We start from the raw sequence: 16,564 nt of genomic DNA on the forward strand, positions 1-16,564 counted from the left end.
GGAGATGGAGAGCAGGCAAGGAGTGATTGTGAGAGGGGCAGAGAGAGAAAAAAGAGAGAGAGAGAAAAAAAGGGGGGGGAGTAAACAAATAAATAAGGAATGGGGTAAGAAGGGGAGGAGGGGTATTTACAGAAGTTAGAGAAATCAATATTGTATAAATAAGTTTCTCTAACTATTAATGTTCAATCATCTTTAAATGCACATTTTAAGTGTAATTAATCCGGTTCTGTACTTTTATTGCACTTTACCTGTCGTTGTCATCTTACTCTTTTCTCTAGAATTCTAGAGTCTAGAATTTCTGAATGCAGGCCTTTATGGCAATGTTGGCCTTGAAAGTATATGCATTATTAACTTGCAAACAACCCTGTAAATCATCTGCTGGTTAATTGGCAGGCCACTTTACATTCTGTTCCCGGCTTCATCTTGCATTTGTTTCATAATATTCCCTCTTATCAAGACTGCACTGTCTCTGAGTTGGGGGGGGGGGAGGGAATGGGGGATCACCTATTAGATTTGGCTCCTATTAGAATGCCCTTTTGTTATAAAAATCTATTAGTACACTTTTGCAATATTGTAAAAGAAGCACAAGAACCTGATACCACATATTAGGCTCATTCCTACTAAAATTCCCACTGAGAAATAGTTGGTAATTTGAATGAAAGGTAATTGTACTTTATTAAAAAAATTACAATTTCAAGACAATATTCGAGTCATAGAGAAGTACAGCCCAGAAACAGGCTCTTTGGCCCATCTAGTCCATGCCAAAATCATTAAAACTGCCTACTGCCATCGTCCTGCACTGGGACCACAGCCCTCCATATCCCTACCATCCATGTACCTATTCAAACTTCTCTTAAATGTTGAAATTGAGCTTGCGTGCACCACTTGTGTTGGCAGCTCATTCCCTACTTTCACAACCCCCCAAGTAAAGAAGTTTCCCTAAAGATTCCCATCAACTTTTCACCTTTCACCCTTAAGCCATGTCTTAGTCCCACCCAAACTCAGTGGAAAGAGGCTGCTTGCTTTTACTCTATTGCTACCCCTCATAATTTTGTATTCCTCCATCAAATCTCCTCTCAGTCTTCTACATTCTAAATTACACAGTTCTAACTTATTCAATCTGTCCTTATAACTCAGGTCCTACAGACCTCGGAACATCTTTGTAAATTTTCTCTGCACTCTTTCAATCTTTACATTTTCCTGTAGTTAGGCGACCAAGACTGCACACAATATTCCAAATAGCGCTTCACCAACGTCTTATATAACTTCAACATAACATCCCATCTTCTGTACTCAATACATTGATTTATAAAGGATAATGTGCCAAAAGCTTTCCTTACAACCCTATCTACCTGTGATGCAATTTTCAATGAACTGTGGATCTATATTCCCAGATCTTTGTTCTACCACGCTCCTCAGTGTCATATTGTTCACTCTGTAAGACCTACTCTGGTTGGTCTTACCGAAGTGCAAAACCTTGTAGTTGTCTGCATTAAATTCCATTTGCCATTTTCAACCCATTTTTCCAGCAGGTGCAGAACCCTCTGAAAGCCAGGATAGCCTTCCTCACTGCCTACTACATCCCCAATTGGAGTCAACTGTAAATTTAATGATCCAGATAACCACATTATCATCCATATCATTGATATAGATGACAAACAACAAAGGACCCAGCACCAATCCCTACTGCACACCACTAGACACAGGCCTCCAGTCAGAGAGGCAACCCTCTACTACCACTCTCTGACTTCTCCCACAAAGCCAATGTCTAATCCAATTTACTACCTCATCCAGAACACCAAGCAACTGAACCTTCTTGACCAATCTCCCATGCAGGACCTTGTCAAATGCCTTACTAAAGTCCATGTAGACAACATCCATTGCCTTCCCTTCATCCACTTTCCTGGTAACTTACTCAAAAAGCTCTATGAGATTGGTTAGGCATTACCTACCATGAACGAAACCATGCTGACTATCCTTAATCAGTCCATGTTTATCCAAATACTTATATATCCAGTCCCTTCGAATACCTTCCAATGACTTTCCCACACCTGATGTCAGATTCACAGGCCTACAATTTCCTGGTTTCTGTTTAGAGCTTGTTTTAAACAGCGAAACAACATCGGCTATCCTCCAATTCTCTGGAACCTTTTCTGTCGCTAAGGATGATTTAAATATCTCTACTAGGACCCTGGTAGTTTCTGCACTTGCCTCCCATAGTGTCCAAGGGTACACATTGTCAGGCTCTGGGGATTTATCCACCCTGATTTATTCAGAGTAGCAAACTGTACAGGGTCCATGATGTTGATGCCACTTTGTCTCACTTCTGTAGACTCTGTATATGTCTTCCAAGTAAATACAGATGCAAAGAATGTACTTAAGAGCTCTCCTGCCTGTTTTGGTTCCACATATGGAATGCCGTTTTGTTCTTCCAGAGGATCAATTTCGACCCTCGCAATCCTTTTGCTCTTAACATACTTTAGGATTCTCCTTCACCTTGTCTGCTAGAGCAACTTCATGCCTTCTTTTAGTCTTCCTGATTTCTTTCTGAAGTGTTCTCTTGCATTTCTTGTACTCCTTAAGTACCTCATTTGTTCCTTCCTGCCTATAACTGTTATGCGCCTTCTTTTTTCTCTTAACTAGATGCCACAATATCTCTTAAAAACCAAGGTTCCTTACACTTGTTATCTTTATATCTTATTCTGACAGGCATATACAAGGTTTGTACTTTCAAAATTTCACTTTTGAAGGCCTCCCACTTTCCAAGTACACCTTTGCTAGAATCCAACCTGTCCCAATCTACATTTGCCAGATCATTTCTGATACCATCAAAACAGGTCTTTCTCCAATTTAAAATCTCCATCCACGGCCCAGACCTTCTCTTTGCATATTTACTTTGAAACTAATGGCATGGTGGTCACAGGATGCAAAGTGCTCCCCTACACAAACTTCTGTCACCTGCCCTGTCTCATTCCCTAATAGATGATCTGGAATTACATGCTCTCTCATTGGGAAACTTTCCTGAATGTATTCGACAAACTCTTATCCCATCTAGTCTTTTTACAATATGAGATCCCGGTCAATATGTGGAAAGTTAAAATCACTTACAGTAACAACCTTATGTTTCTATTCTTTGTAAAGAGATTGTCTCATTGAGACTGTCCATCTTTCTGGTGGATTCCAAATAACATGTTGCTACAGTATATAATAAAATTATTAGTGGTATCAGCCAGTATTGTATAGACAATGCAAGCAGGATTTCCTTGTGGCCAATCCCCACTCCCCCACCCCATTGCAACATGTCAATTCGTGGACTCCTCTTCCATCATGGTGAGGCCACTCTCTGGTTAGAGGAGGAATACCTCATATTCCATCTAGGTAGCCTCCAGCCTGATGCCATGAGCATTGATCTCTCCAACTTTTGGTAATTTTTCTCCCTCCCCCTTCCCTCTGCTTTTATTTCTCACTCTGGCTCTCCTCTTAACTCTTTTCTTCTCCTCTCCCTGGCTCTGAAAACCTGTGCCAACCAACTAGCGGGAGTATTCATGGACATTTTCAACCTCTTACTCATACGGGCAGAAGTTCCCACTTGCTTCAAAAAGGCAACAATCATACCAGTGCCTAAGAAGAATAATGTGGGCTGCCTTAATGACTACCGCTTGGAAGCACTCACATCGACAGTGATGAAATGCTTTGAGAGGTTGATCATGACTAGACTGAACTCCTGCCTCAGCAAGGACCTGGTCCTGTTGCATTTTGCCTATCGTCACAGTGGGTCAATGGCAGATGCAATCTCAATCGCTCTCCACGCAGCTTTAGTCCACCTGGATACGTATGTCAGGATGCTGTTCATCGAATATTGCTCAGCATTTAATACCATCATCCCCACAATCCTGATTGAGAAGTTGCAGAACCTGGGCCTCTGTACCTCCCTCTGCAATTGGATCCCCAACTTCCTAACCGGAAGACCACAGTTTGTGAGGATTGGTGATAACATATCCTCCTTGCTGACGATCAACGCTGGCGCACCTCAGGGGTGTGTGCCTAGCCCACTGCTGTTCTCTCTATATACACATGACTGTGTGGGTAGTCATAACTCAAATGCCATCTATAAATTTGCTGACGATACAACCATTGTTGGTAAAATCTCAGGTGATGACAGGAGTGAGATATGCTAACTAGTGGAATAATGCCGCAGCAACAACCTGGCACTCAATGTCATTGAGACGAAAGATCTAATTGTGGACAACAGGAAGAGTAAGACAAAGGAGCACATACCAATCCTCATAGGGGGATCAGAAGTGGAGAGAGTGAGCAGTTTCAAGTTCATGGGTGTCAAGATCTCTGCGGATTTAACCTGGTTCCAATATATCAATATAGTTATAAACAAGGCAAGACAATGGCTATACTTCATTAGGAGTTTGAAGTGATTTGGCGTATCAACAAGTACACTCAAAAACTTCAATAGATGTGCGATGCAGAGCATTCTGACAGGCTGCATCACTGTCTGGTATGACGGGGTGGGGGGGAGCTACTACACAGAACTGAAAGAAGCTGCAGAGGGTTGTAAGTCTACTCAGTTCCATCTTGGGTACTAGCCGACAAAATACCTGGGATATCTTCAGGGAGCGGTGTCTCAGAAAGGCAGCATTGATTATTAAGGACCTCCAGCACCCAGGGCACGCCTTTTTCTCACTGTTACCATCAGGTAGGAGATACAGAAGACTGAAAGCACACACTCAGTGATTCAGAAACAGCTTTTTTCCCTCTGCCATCCTATTCCTAAATGGACATTGAATCCTTGAACACTACCTCACTTTTTTTAAATATACATTACCGGTATTTCTGTTATTTTGCACATTTAAAACAATCTATTCAATATGTTTATTCTGTAATTGATTAACTTGTTTATTTATTATTATTATTATTATTATTTTTATTTTACTTTTTTTTCTCTCTTCTGTATTACGTATTGCATTGAACTGTTGTTGCTACGTTAACAAATTTCATGTCACCTGATTCTGATTCTGATTTTGGTACCCCTCTTCCTTTCCTTTCTCCTTTGGTCCTCTCACCTTTCCTACCAGATTCCTCCTTCTCCAGTCCCTTACCTTTTACTTTATCAGCTCCCCGCTTCTCACTTCATCTCTCCTCCCCACCCACATGGCTTCACCTATCACCTGCCAGCTTGTATCCTGTCCCCTCCCTGTATCTTCTTATTATGTATCTTCCCTTCCTTTCCAGTCCTGATGAAGGATCTCAGCCCAAAACATTGACTGTTTTTTCAATAGATGCTACCTGACCTGCTGAGTTCCTCCAGCATTTTGTATGTGTTACATTGTATAGACCATATATGTTACAATATTTGTGAAAAGGCTGAAAATATTGGCAAAATTAATCTAACTGTTGTGGTCACCATCAACCCAAGATGGATATATTGTAACATCTTGATTGACAATGACAATCTAATAAGGAAATCATTGATATGAATAGAATTAATATATAATTGAAGAGTATAACATTCAATTAATGTTCCTGAGTAAATATTGATACTTCCCTATACATCCATGTTTATGGCTTTCCTTATTTGAATAGTTGTCAATGACTCTGGAAAAAGTCATTAGACTCTTGCTGTTTTCCACCAAGAGATTCATATCTCATCTCTACCATTCACTATCATCTACTTCTGAAGTCCCACAATGATCTCTCCTTTTTTTTCTTTTCTGAATAAGGGACTAACTGAAAACAATTCAGAAAATGTGTAGTTTGGGTGGTTGATGTTTGAGTTGAGTTGTTCTCCGATCTTGGCAATTTACTTGTAAACCATTCATCACCATATGAGGAGACATAATCAGTGCCCTGTAATTGTGGTCTGTCCTCCCAATTAATGGCCTTTATATACTTATCAATCATCTGACCTGTCGTCGTTTCGAAAACTTGTATGTGATGTGGGGAGGAATTCTCGTCACTGATTGGTTGCATGGTGAACCATGCTCTGTTCATAAATTGGATCGAAGTCTACGTGATTGTTTACAGAATTGTTCGCAGACAGCCATGCTTCTAGGAATATTCTTGCATGCCATGTGTTTGCTTGCATCATGACTTTCACTAATGCCCAGTTGAATTTGTGCCCCTCTCGATCTTCATGGGTAGACACCAGGGAGAGTTGGTCAAGCTGCTGCACAGCCAGTTGATGTTCATGGATCCTTGTGGAAAGTTTGCTCCCAGTTTGGCTGACGTAATAATTGCTACCATCCCTGCATTGGATTTGGTGGACAACATTGGTCTTGTTCAATAGCTTGTTTTGTTGCTTAGCTCTGCAGAGTACTCTCCCTAATGTTGCTTTTGTTTTACATGTGACCAAAATTCTACATTCTTGGAGCAACTGGGCTGTCATTTCCAAGATATTTCAAAGGTATGGAAAGACAACCCATTTGGTGGCTTTTTGGTTGGTGCGTTGTTGACCTCGTAGACATCCTTATATGAAGTTTCATGGGTATCCATTTTGTGCAAATACTTTCAAAGGTTTTAAAGGTACATTTAATGTCAGACAAATGTATACAATATACATCCTGAAATGCTTTTTCTTTGCAATCGTCCACAAAAAACAGAGTGTCCCCAATGACAGTTAAATGTTAGAACCCCATATTCACGCCAGCTCCCCTCCCTCCCACGCGAAAGCGGCAACAACAACGATCCTCCCTCTCCCGAACAAGTTCACCTGGCATTCGACATACTACAGGCTCTCTCTCTCCCTAATAAGGGAGAAAGAGGTGTCTCCGTTTCACAGTGAGAGGGGAGACATGATAAACAATTCGCTGGTTTACGATGTTAAAAGACCGTTGCATCACTTTTTCCGAGCTCTGTGCCCAAAGATCTCGGGTCTCTGGGCACACAGCCTTAGATCTTAAATCTCCTAAGACACACTGATATCCTTCCCGGACACTGACCTCCAATCCCCCTGTCTCCAGAGCCATGAGATCTCGGTCCTCTGATGGCAAGCGGAGCTTTTAGGCTGCACCCTTGGCATGCCAAAAGATGGCCATTCATGAAACCCTGAGAGCAGGTCCCATTCCCGCAAAGAACTGTAGTCAGCGTGTAGCTCTAGGTCAGGGTCTTCAAAAGAACCCGGAAAGGGAAAAATATAGATATTAAAGGTGGAAATAGAGCTGTTTCCGAAGATGCAAGCAAAGGAGTCACTCTTAGGCGCCATTGAACGTTCTAAGCTCTAAAATACTTTAAAGTACTTTAAAGGAGTAATTCCATTCTTCTGTTCCCTCCAGATATTCTTGAACTTTTTCTTGTTATAAATTATCCACAGTATGATAGTGATTTTCAAATTCTCTTCAGTGAATTCAAGAAAAATTGTAGCAGCATTTGACTTATGATATTCATTTGGTTCATACTATATTAATATTTCAATTCAATTAATAATAAAATGCTGTGCAAATATGAAATGCCAATGGTATTTCTATATTGTTTAAAAGATGCTGCTGGAATGAGAATCTGTCTTGTTTTTAAATTCTACATGTGCTTTGTATTTCATTATTCTACCATTTTACTTCATCCAAAAGCTCTGAACTCTGTTCTCTCCCAACATTTCCCCAACTTTATATTGTGCTCTTACCAAGCTCATCTTATCCAGGAGATGTATGTTCTGATTTCTTAAAACAATTTTTGGAACATAGATTTGGCCCTTGGGCCCATAATGGCATGAAATAAATTAGTAATCAAATAGCCAACTAAACTAGGCTCTTATGTCAATACAATATTTCAGTCCCTCCATTTTCCTCCCATTCTTGTGCCTATCTAAATGTCTTTTAAACGTCCTGAACATATCTGCCTCTACCACCACCCCTCTGAATATACATGCTGGCTGGTTTCAATTGTTTACTTCAGCTTGACTACTGAGTTCGGGTGACCTTGATTCTGGTGTGTAGAGGCATGGTGGATTGGACATTTTCCCATCAGTCCCATACATTGGATCCACTGCAAAAGAAAAGTTATTAGGTGTGAGGTAAAACACTGACAAGAAAGATTGATGGAGCCTTATTTGACACTAGTCTTCACTGCGATTAGATCTGATGTGGTCTAGGTTAGGATCGGGGCTTGTCTGGTGTCATGAAACAAATTGACTTCTTTATATGTACATTAGAAGAGAACAGCACAGGACCAATGTTGTGCCGCACCAGCTAAAAAGCGAATTGAAAACCCCAAATACTAATCTTTCCTACCTACACCATGTCCATGTTCCTCCATCTTTCTTACATTCATTTGCCTATCCAACTGTCTCTGAAAAGCCTCTAATATATTTGCCTCTACCACCAAACCAGGCAGCGCATTCCAAGCATTCACGACTCTCTGAATAAAAATCTTACCCCTCACTTCTCCCTTATATCTATCCCCTCTCACCTTCAATGCATGCCCTCTGGTATTCGACATTTTAACTCTGGAAAAAAGATACTCTCTGCCCACTCTATCTATGTCTCTCATTATCTTGTAAACCTCTATGAGATCTCCCCTCAACCTTCAACATTCCAGAGAAAACATCCCAAGTTTATCCAGCCTCTTGTTATAACACTAGACCAGGCAGCATCCTGGTGAATCTCTTCTGAACCCTCTCCAAAGCCTCAATATCCTTCCTATAGTGGGGCGACTAGAACTGTATGCAATACTTCAGATGAGGCCTAACTAGTTTTATAAAGTTGCAACATAACCTCCTAACTTTTGAACTCAATGCCTTGACTCATAAAAGCAAGCATTCCATAAGCCTTTTTAACCACCTTATTGACCTGTGTAGCCACTTTCAAGGAGCTAAGAAATTGGATCCCAAGATCTTTATGCCTAGCAACACTGTTAAGGACTTTCACCTTAGCAGTGTACTGTCTCCTTGCATTTGCCCCGCTGAGGCGCCATCCTTCACATTTATCTGGGATACGCTCCATCTGTCATTTCTCAGCCTATAACCATATAACAATCACAGCACGGAAACAGGCCATTCTGGCCCTCCTAGTCCGTGCCGAACTCTTAATCTCACCTAGTCCCACCTACCCGCACTCAGCCCATAACCCTTCACTCCTTTCCTGTCCATATACCTATCCAATTGTACCTTAAATGACACAACTGAACTGGCCTCTACTACTTCTACAGGAAGCTCATTCCACACAGCTATCACTCTCTGAGTAAAGAAATACCCCCTCGTGTTTCCCTTAAACTTTTGCCCCCTAACTCTCAAATCATGTCCTCTCATTTGAATCTCCCCTACTCTCAATGGAAACAGCCTATTCACGTCAACTCTATCTATCCCTCTCAAAATTTTAAATACCTCGATCAAATCCCCCCTCAACCTTCTACGCTCCAATGAATAGAGACCTAACTTGTTCAACCTTTCTCTGTAACATAAGTGCTGAAACCCAGGTAACATCCTAGTAAATCGTCTCTGCACTCTCTCTAATTTATTGATATCTTTCCTATAATTCGGTGACCAGAACTGTACACAATATTCCAAATTTGGCCTTACCAATGCCTTGTACAATTTTAACATTACATCCCAACTTCTGTACTCAGTGCTCTGATTTATAAAGGCCAGCGTTCCAAAAGCCTTCTTCACCACCCTATCTACATGAGACTCCACCTTCAGGGAACTATGCACTGTTATTCCTAGATCTGTCTGTTCCACTGCATTCCTCAATGCCCTACCATTTACCCTGTATGTTCTATTTGGATTATTCCTGCCAAAATGTAGAACCTCACACTTCTCAGCATTAAACTCCATCTGCCAATGTTCAGCCCATTCTTCTAACCGGCATAAATCTCCCTGCAAGCTTTGAAAACCCACCTCATTATCTACAACACCTCCTACCTTAGTATCATCGGCATACTTACTAATCCAATTTACCACCCCATCATCCAGATCATTTATGTATATTACAAACAACATTGGGCCCAAAACAGATCCCTGAGGCACCCCGCTAGTCACCGGCCTCCATCCCGATAAACAATTATCCACCACTACTCTCTGGCATCTCCCATCTAGCCACTGTTGAATCCATTTTATTACTCCAGCATTAATACCTAACAACTGAACCTTCTTAACTAACCTTCCATGTGGAACTTTGTCAAAGGCCTTGCTGAAGTCCATATAGACTACATCCACTGCCTTACCCTCGTCAACATTCCTCGTAACTTCTTCAAAAAATTCAATAAGGTTTGTCAAACATGACCTTCCACGCACAAATCCATGCTGGCTACTCCTAATCAGATTCTGTCTATCCAGATAATTATAAATACTATCTCTAAGAATACTTTCTATATTTGCCTATATTTGCAACTGGTCTATATCGTGCTGTATTCTTTTCCAGTCTTCTACACAATCCACAACTCAATCAATCTTTGTATCATCCACAAATTTACTAAACCACCCATATGCATTTTCATCCAGGTTCTTTATACAGTATACATTACAAACAGAAGAGGTCCCAACACAGACCAGTCATTTACCATCTGAGAATATGCAAAAATTAGTGAAAACAGTTCCATCTTCCCAGTAGTTCTTTTGACCTGTGTTGTTTATGCACTGCCTTACTATTTCTCTGTCATCCAGTCATGGTCCAAGATTCCTTCCACGTAAACTTTGGAAAAATACACATGTCAGTCCTTTCATTAAACATTGTTTGCTTCCCTTGCTGCTTCCATTGTCCATGAAGCTCTCGTTTTCACTTTTGTCACTCTAACATTGATTATTGATATATTTTCCTAACTGGCTTTATGATGTCCACACTTTATATAAAAAAAAAGATCTCAACTCATATGATAACAGTTGACAGACAGACATACTTTATTGATCCCGAGGGAAATTGGGTTTCGTTACAGTCGCACCAACCAAGAATAGTGTAGAAATATAGCAATGTAAAACCATAAATAATTAAATAATAACAAGTAAATTATTCCAAGTGGAAATAAGTCCAGGACCAGCCTATTGGCTCAGGGTGTCTGACGCTCCGAGGGAGGAGTTGTAAAGTTTGATGGCCACAGGCAGGAATGACTTCCTATGATGCTCAGTGTTGCATCTTGGTGGAATGTGTCTCTGGCTGAATGTACTCCTGTGCCTAACCAGTACATTATGGACTTGCTGTCGAGAGGACATATTTGCAAGTTTTGTGCGGATCAATTGAAGTGATGCTAGGATTTGGAGATTTAGATAGATAGATAGATAGATAGATAGATAGATACTTTATTCATCCCCATGGGGAAATTCAACTTTTTTTCCAATGTCCCATACACTTGTTGTAGCAAATCTAATTACATACAATACTTAACTCAGTAAAAAATATGATATGCATCTAAATCACTATCTCAAAAAGCATTAATAATAGCTTTTAAAAAGTTCTTAAGTCCTGGCGGTAGAATTGTAAAGCCTAATGGCATTGGGGAGTATTGACCTCTTCATCCTGTCTGAGGAGCATTTAAATTATGAGAACAGATTTCCTTCTGTGATTTTGTTCTAAAGTTTGAAAAATGACTGGATTAAGATTGTTAGCATGCTAAAAGAAGTCAATAAGGTATATACAAAGGAAGCATATTACTTTTGAGGAAAATAGAAAAATAGATGTAACCTTAAAATGGGACATGTTGGTTAATGAATGAAATTCAGAAATTTAGTTTCTCATGTAATATGCTCAGAAATCCTGATTTCTATCTCATGTGGAAGCTCAATCAACCAAGGCTTTCAAAAATGAGTTTGGTCAGATTCTTGCCAGAGAAAGAGAGAACCTTTGGTTTGTCGATTGTTGGAAGAAATGCGAAGCTTTTGGGGTAACTTTGGTCTGTGTCTTTGCTATTGCTTAGCACACGCTTAGGCTCAGTGATGGTACTGATTGTTTTTTTTTTTGCTGGTGGTAGGGAGGGAGGATCATTGCTTGCTGCCGTTTACGTGTGGGGGGGATCTTGGGGGGAACTTTGGGGTTCTCACGTTTAACCATCGTTCATTCTCTGGGGCGCTTCTCTGTTTTCATGGATGTCTGCAAAGAAAAAGCATTTCAGGATGTATATTGTATACATTTCTCTGACAATAACTTTGACCTTTGAACCTTTAAAAAAATTGTGTCAAAAGATATGAAGTATAGATTAGCCAGAATCTAGTTCAGTGAGATAACACTGTTGAAATACTGACTTACTACTGTGCACCTGTCTGTGCTGTTTATATCCTGTCCTTCAGTTCAAACTGCATTCACTCTTTACTTTGAATCTCCCTAGCCTATGTTCTTTGGTGCCTTGACCTGACCAATGTATACTTTAAAATTTCTTCCTTAAAAGCCTTGAGAAGCTTTCCAAAGTTAAAAGCACTGTAATTGAAGTTTATTGTTATTTGATAGATAAGTATTTGTGTACCTGCATTTCGAGACTGTGAACATTAATCTGAAATTTACAGTAACTTTCTGATAGGTGATGTAATTGCTAGTTTCTATTTGTGTCACATAAAATTGTTGGAAATTTGATGTTTGCTACAGTGTAACAAAATCTGCTGATTTTGGTCATTGTGTGCCTAAGAAGTTTAGAGTGAACTGTCTCAGTGACTATTGTCCAGTAGCACTCACATCTATGGTGATGAAATGCTTTGAGAGGTTGGTCATGTCTAGAATCAACTCCTGCCTCAGCAAGGACCTGGACCCATTGAATTTTGCCTATTGCCACAATAGGTCTACAGCAGATACAATCTTAATGGCTCTTCACATGGCCTCAGATCACTTGAACAATATAAACACCTATATCAGGATGCTGTTCTTTGAGTATAGCTCAGTGTTTAACACTATCATTCCCACAGTCCTGATCGATAAGCTACAGAACCTGGGCCTCTGTACCTCTGCCTGAATTTGGATCCTCAATTTTGTAACCAGAAGACAATCTGTGTGGATTGGTAATAATATCTCCTCCTCGCTGATGATCAACACTGGCGCACCCTAGGTGTGTGTGCTTAGCCTGCTGCCCTACTCCCTATATACCCATGGCTGTGTGGCTAAGTATAGCTCAAATATCATCTATAAATTTGCTGATGATACAACTATTGTTGGCAGAATCTCAGATAGAGATGAGAAGTCTGCAGGACTGAGATATATCAGCTAGATGAGTGGAGTCACAGCAACATTCCTACACTCATTGTTAGGAAGACAAAAGAACTGATTGTGGACTTAAAGAAGGGTAAGATGAGGGAACTTGAGCAAATCCTCATAGAGGGATCAGAAGTGGAGAGAGTGAGCAATTTCAAGTGGCAATTTCAAGGGGTGGGGGGAAGTGGCTACTGCACAGGACTGAAAGAAGCTACAGAAAGTCAGCTCCATCATAAGTACTACTCTCTGTAGTATCCAAGACATCTTCAAGGAGTGGTGCCTCAGAAAGGCAGTGTTCATTATTGTGGACCCCCATTACCCAGGGCATGCCCTCTTCTCTTTGTTACCATCAGGCAGGAGTTACAGAAGCTTGAAGGCACACTCTCAGCAATTCAGGAACAGTTTCTTCCCCTCTGCCATCCAATTCCTAAATGGACATTGAACCTCACTTTTTTATATATTGTTTCTGTTTTGCACTATTTAAAATCTAATATACATATATATATTTACTATAATTGATTTACTTTTTTTCTTTCTGTCTTGTTATGACCATAAAACCATAAGACAAAGGAGCAGAAGTCGGCCATTCGGCCCGTCGAGTCTGCTCCGCCATTTTTCATGAGCTGATCCATTCTCCCATTTAGTCCTGCTCCCCTGCCTTCTCACCATAACCTTTGATGCCCTGGCTACTCAGATGCCTATCAATCTCTGCCTTAAATACACCGATGACTTGACTTCCACTGCAGCCCGTGGCAACAAATTCCACAGATTCACCACCCTCTGGCTAAAAACATTTCTTCGCATCTCTGTTCTGAATGGGCACCCTTCAATCCTTAAGTTATGCCCTCTTGTACTAGATTCCCCCACCATGGGAAACAACTTTGCCACATCCACTCTGTCCATGCCTTTCGACATTCGAAATGTTTCTATGAGGTCCCCCCTCATTCTTCTAAACTCCAAGGAGTACAGTCCAAGAGCAGTCAAACTTTCCTCATATGTTAACCCTCTCATTCCTGGAATCATTCTAGTGAATCTTCTCTGAACCTTCTCCAACGTCAGCACATCCTTTCTTAAATAAGGAGCCCAAAACTGCACACAGTATTCCAAGTGAGGTCTTACCAGTGCCTTATACAGCCTCAACATCACAACCCTGCTCTGTACTCTATTCCTCCAGAAATGAATGCCAACATTGCATTTGCCTTCTTCACCACCGACTCAATGTTTTACCTTAAGGGTATCCTGCATGAGGACTCCCAAGTCCCGTTGCATCTCTGCATTTTGAATTCTCTGCCCATTTATTTCTTCTACCAAAGTGTATCACCATACACTTTCCGACACTGTAATTCATTTGCCACTTCTTTGCCCATTCCCCCAATCTATCCAGGTCTTTCTGCAGATTTTCTGTTTCCTCAGCACTACCGGCCCCTTCACCTATCTTTGTATCATCAGCAAACTTAGCCACAAAGCTATCTATTCTATAATCCAAATTGTTGATATACAACATAAAAAGAAGCAGCCCCAACACAGACCCCTGTGGAACACCACTGGTAACCAGCAGCCAACCAGAATGGGATCCCTTTATTTCCACTCTCTGTTTCCTGCCAATCAGCCAACGCTCTATCCACATATGTAACTTTCCCATAATTCCATGAGCTCTTATCTTGTTTAGCAGCCTCATGTGTGACACCTTGTCAAAGGCCTTCTGCAAATCCAAACATACAACATCCACTGCATCTCCCTTGTCTAGCCTACTTGTAATTTCCTCAAAAAATTGCAAAAGTTTTGTCAGGAAGGATTTTCCTTTAAGGAAACCATGCTGAGTTCTGCCTATCTTGTCATATGCCTCTAGGTACTCCATAACCTCATCCTTGACAATCGACTCCAACAACTTCCCGACCACCGATGTCAAGCTAACAGGTCTATAATTTCTTTTTGCTTCCTTGGCCCCTTCTTAAATAGCGGAGTGACATTTGCAATCTTCCAGTCCTCCGGAACCATGCCAGAATCTATTGGTTTTTGAAAGATTATTGTTAATGCCTCCGCAATCTCAACAGCTACTTCCTTCAGAACATGAGGGTGCATTCTATCTGGTCCGGGAGATTTATCTACCCTTAGACTATTCAGCTTCCTGAGTACTTCCTCTGTCGTAACTGTGACTGTGCACACTTCTCTTCCCTGACACCCTTGAGTGTCCGGTCTACTGCTGAAGTCTTCCTCAGTGAAGACTGATGCAAAATACTCGTTCAATTCCTCTGCCATCTCCTTATCTCCCATTACAATTTCTCCAGCATAATTTTCTATCGGTCCTATATCTACTCTCACCTGTCTTTTACTCTTTATATTCTTGAAAAAGCTTTTAGTATCCTCTTTGATATTATTTGCTAGCTTCCTTTCATAGTTCATCATTTCCCTCTTAATGACCTTCTTAGTTTCCTTTTGTAAGCTTTTAAAAACTTCCTAATCCTCTGTCTTCCCACTAATTTTTGCTTCCTTATATGCCCTCTCCTTTGCTTTTACTTTGGCTTTGACTTCTCTTGTCAGCCACAATTACATCCTTTTTCCATTCGAAAATTTCTTCTTCTTTGGAATATATCTGTCTTGCACCTTCCTCACTTCTCGCATAAACTCCAGCCACTGCTGCTCTGCTGTCCTTCCCGCTAGTGTCCCTTTCCAGTCAACTTTGGCCAGTTCCTCTCTCATGCCACTGTAATTTCCTTTACTTCACTGAAATAACGACACATCAAATTTCGGCTTCTCTTTCTCAAATTTCACAGTGAACTCAGTCATGTTATGATCACTGCCTCCTAAGGGTTCCTTCACCTCAATCTCTCTAATCAACTCTGGTTCATTACACAATACCCAATCCAGTACAGTTGATCCCCTAGGGGCTCAACTACAAACTGTTCTAAAAAGCCATCTCATAGACGTTCTACAAATTTTCTTTCTTGAGATTCAGTGCCGACCTGATTTTCCCAATCCACTCGCATGTTAAAATCCCCCACAATTATCATAACTCTGCCCTTCTGGTAAGCCTTTTCTTCACACATACAAATTATGAATGGCATTGAACTGCTGCTGCTAACTAACAAATTCCACGACATATGCCGGTGATAATAAAACCAATTCTGATTTTGATTTTGATTTTGATTCTGATTCAGGATGAGTTCCTTTGTCAATAACTATTAGGAAGTAATGCACAGTTTTATAATACTGCAGTAGTATTGGTAGTGTTCTAACTTATTCTGTATTTCATTTCAATACATAATTTGTTACTCAGTTTTTAATTTTAATACTTTAACTATTTCCATGAAACTTTGTTTAATTGGGACAGCCACTTAATTGGGCCAAAGTGTACTGGTCCCAAAGTGTCCCGATTAACTGAAATCCACTGTAGTAGGTTCCTCATTGACCACTGAAGAGGCATAATTATGAACTTAGATATTATAGTGTATATTAAG

The sequence above is a fragment of the Hemitrygon akajei genome, chromosome 3 (assembly GCF_048418815.1).
Source record: "Hemitrygon akajei chromosome 3, sHemAka1.3, whole genome shotgun sequence".
NCBI lineage: Eukaryota > Metazoa > Chordata > Chondrichthyes > Myliobatiformes > Dasyatidae > Hemitrygon > Hemitrygon akajei.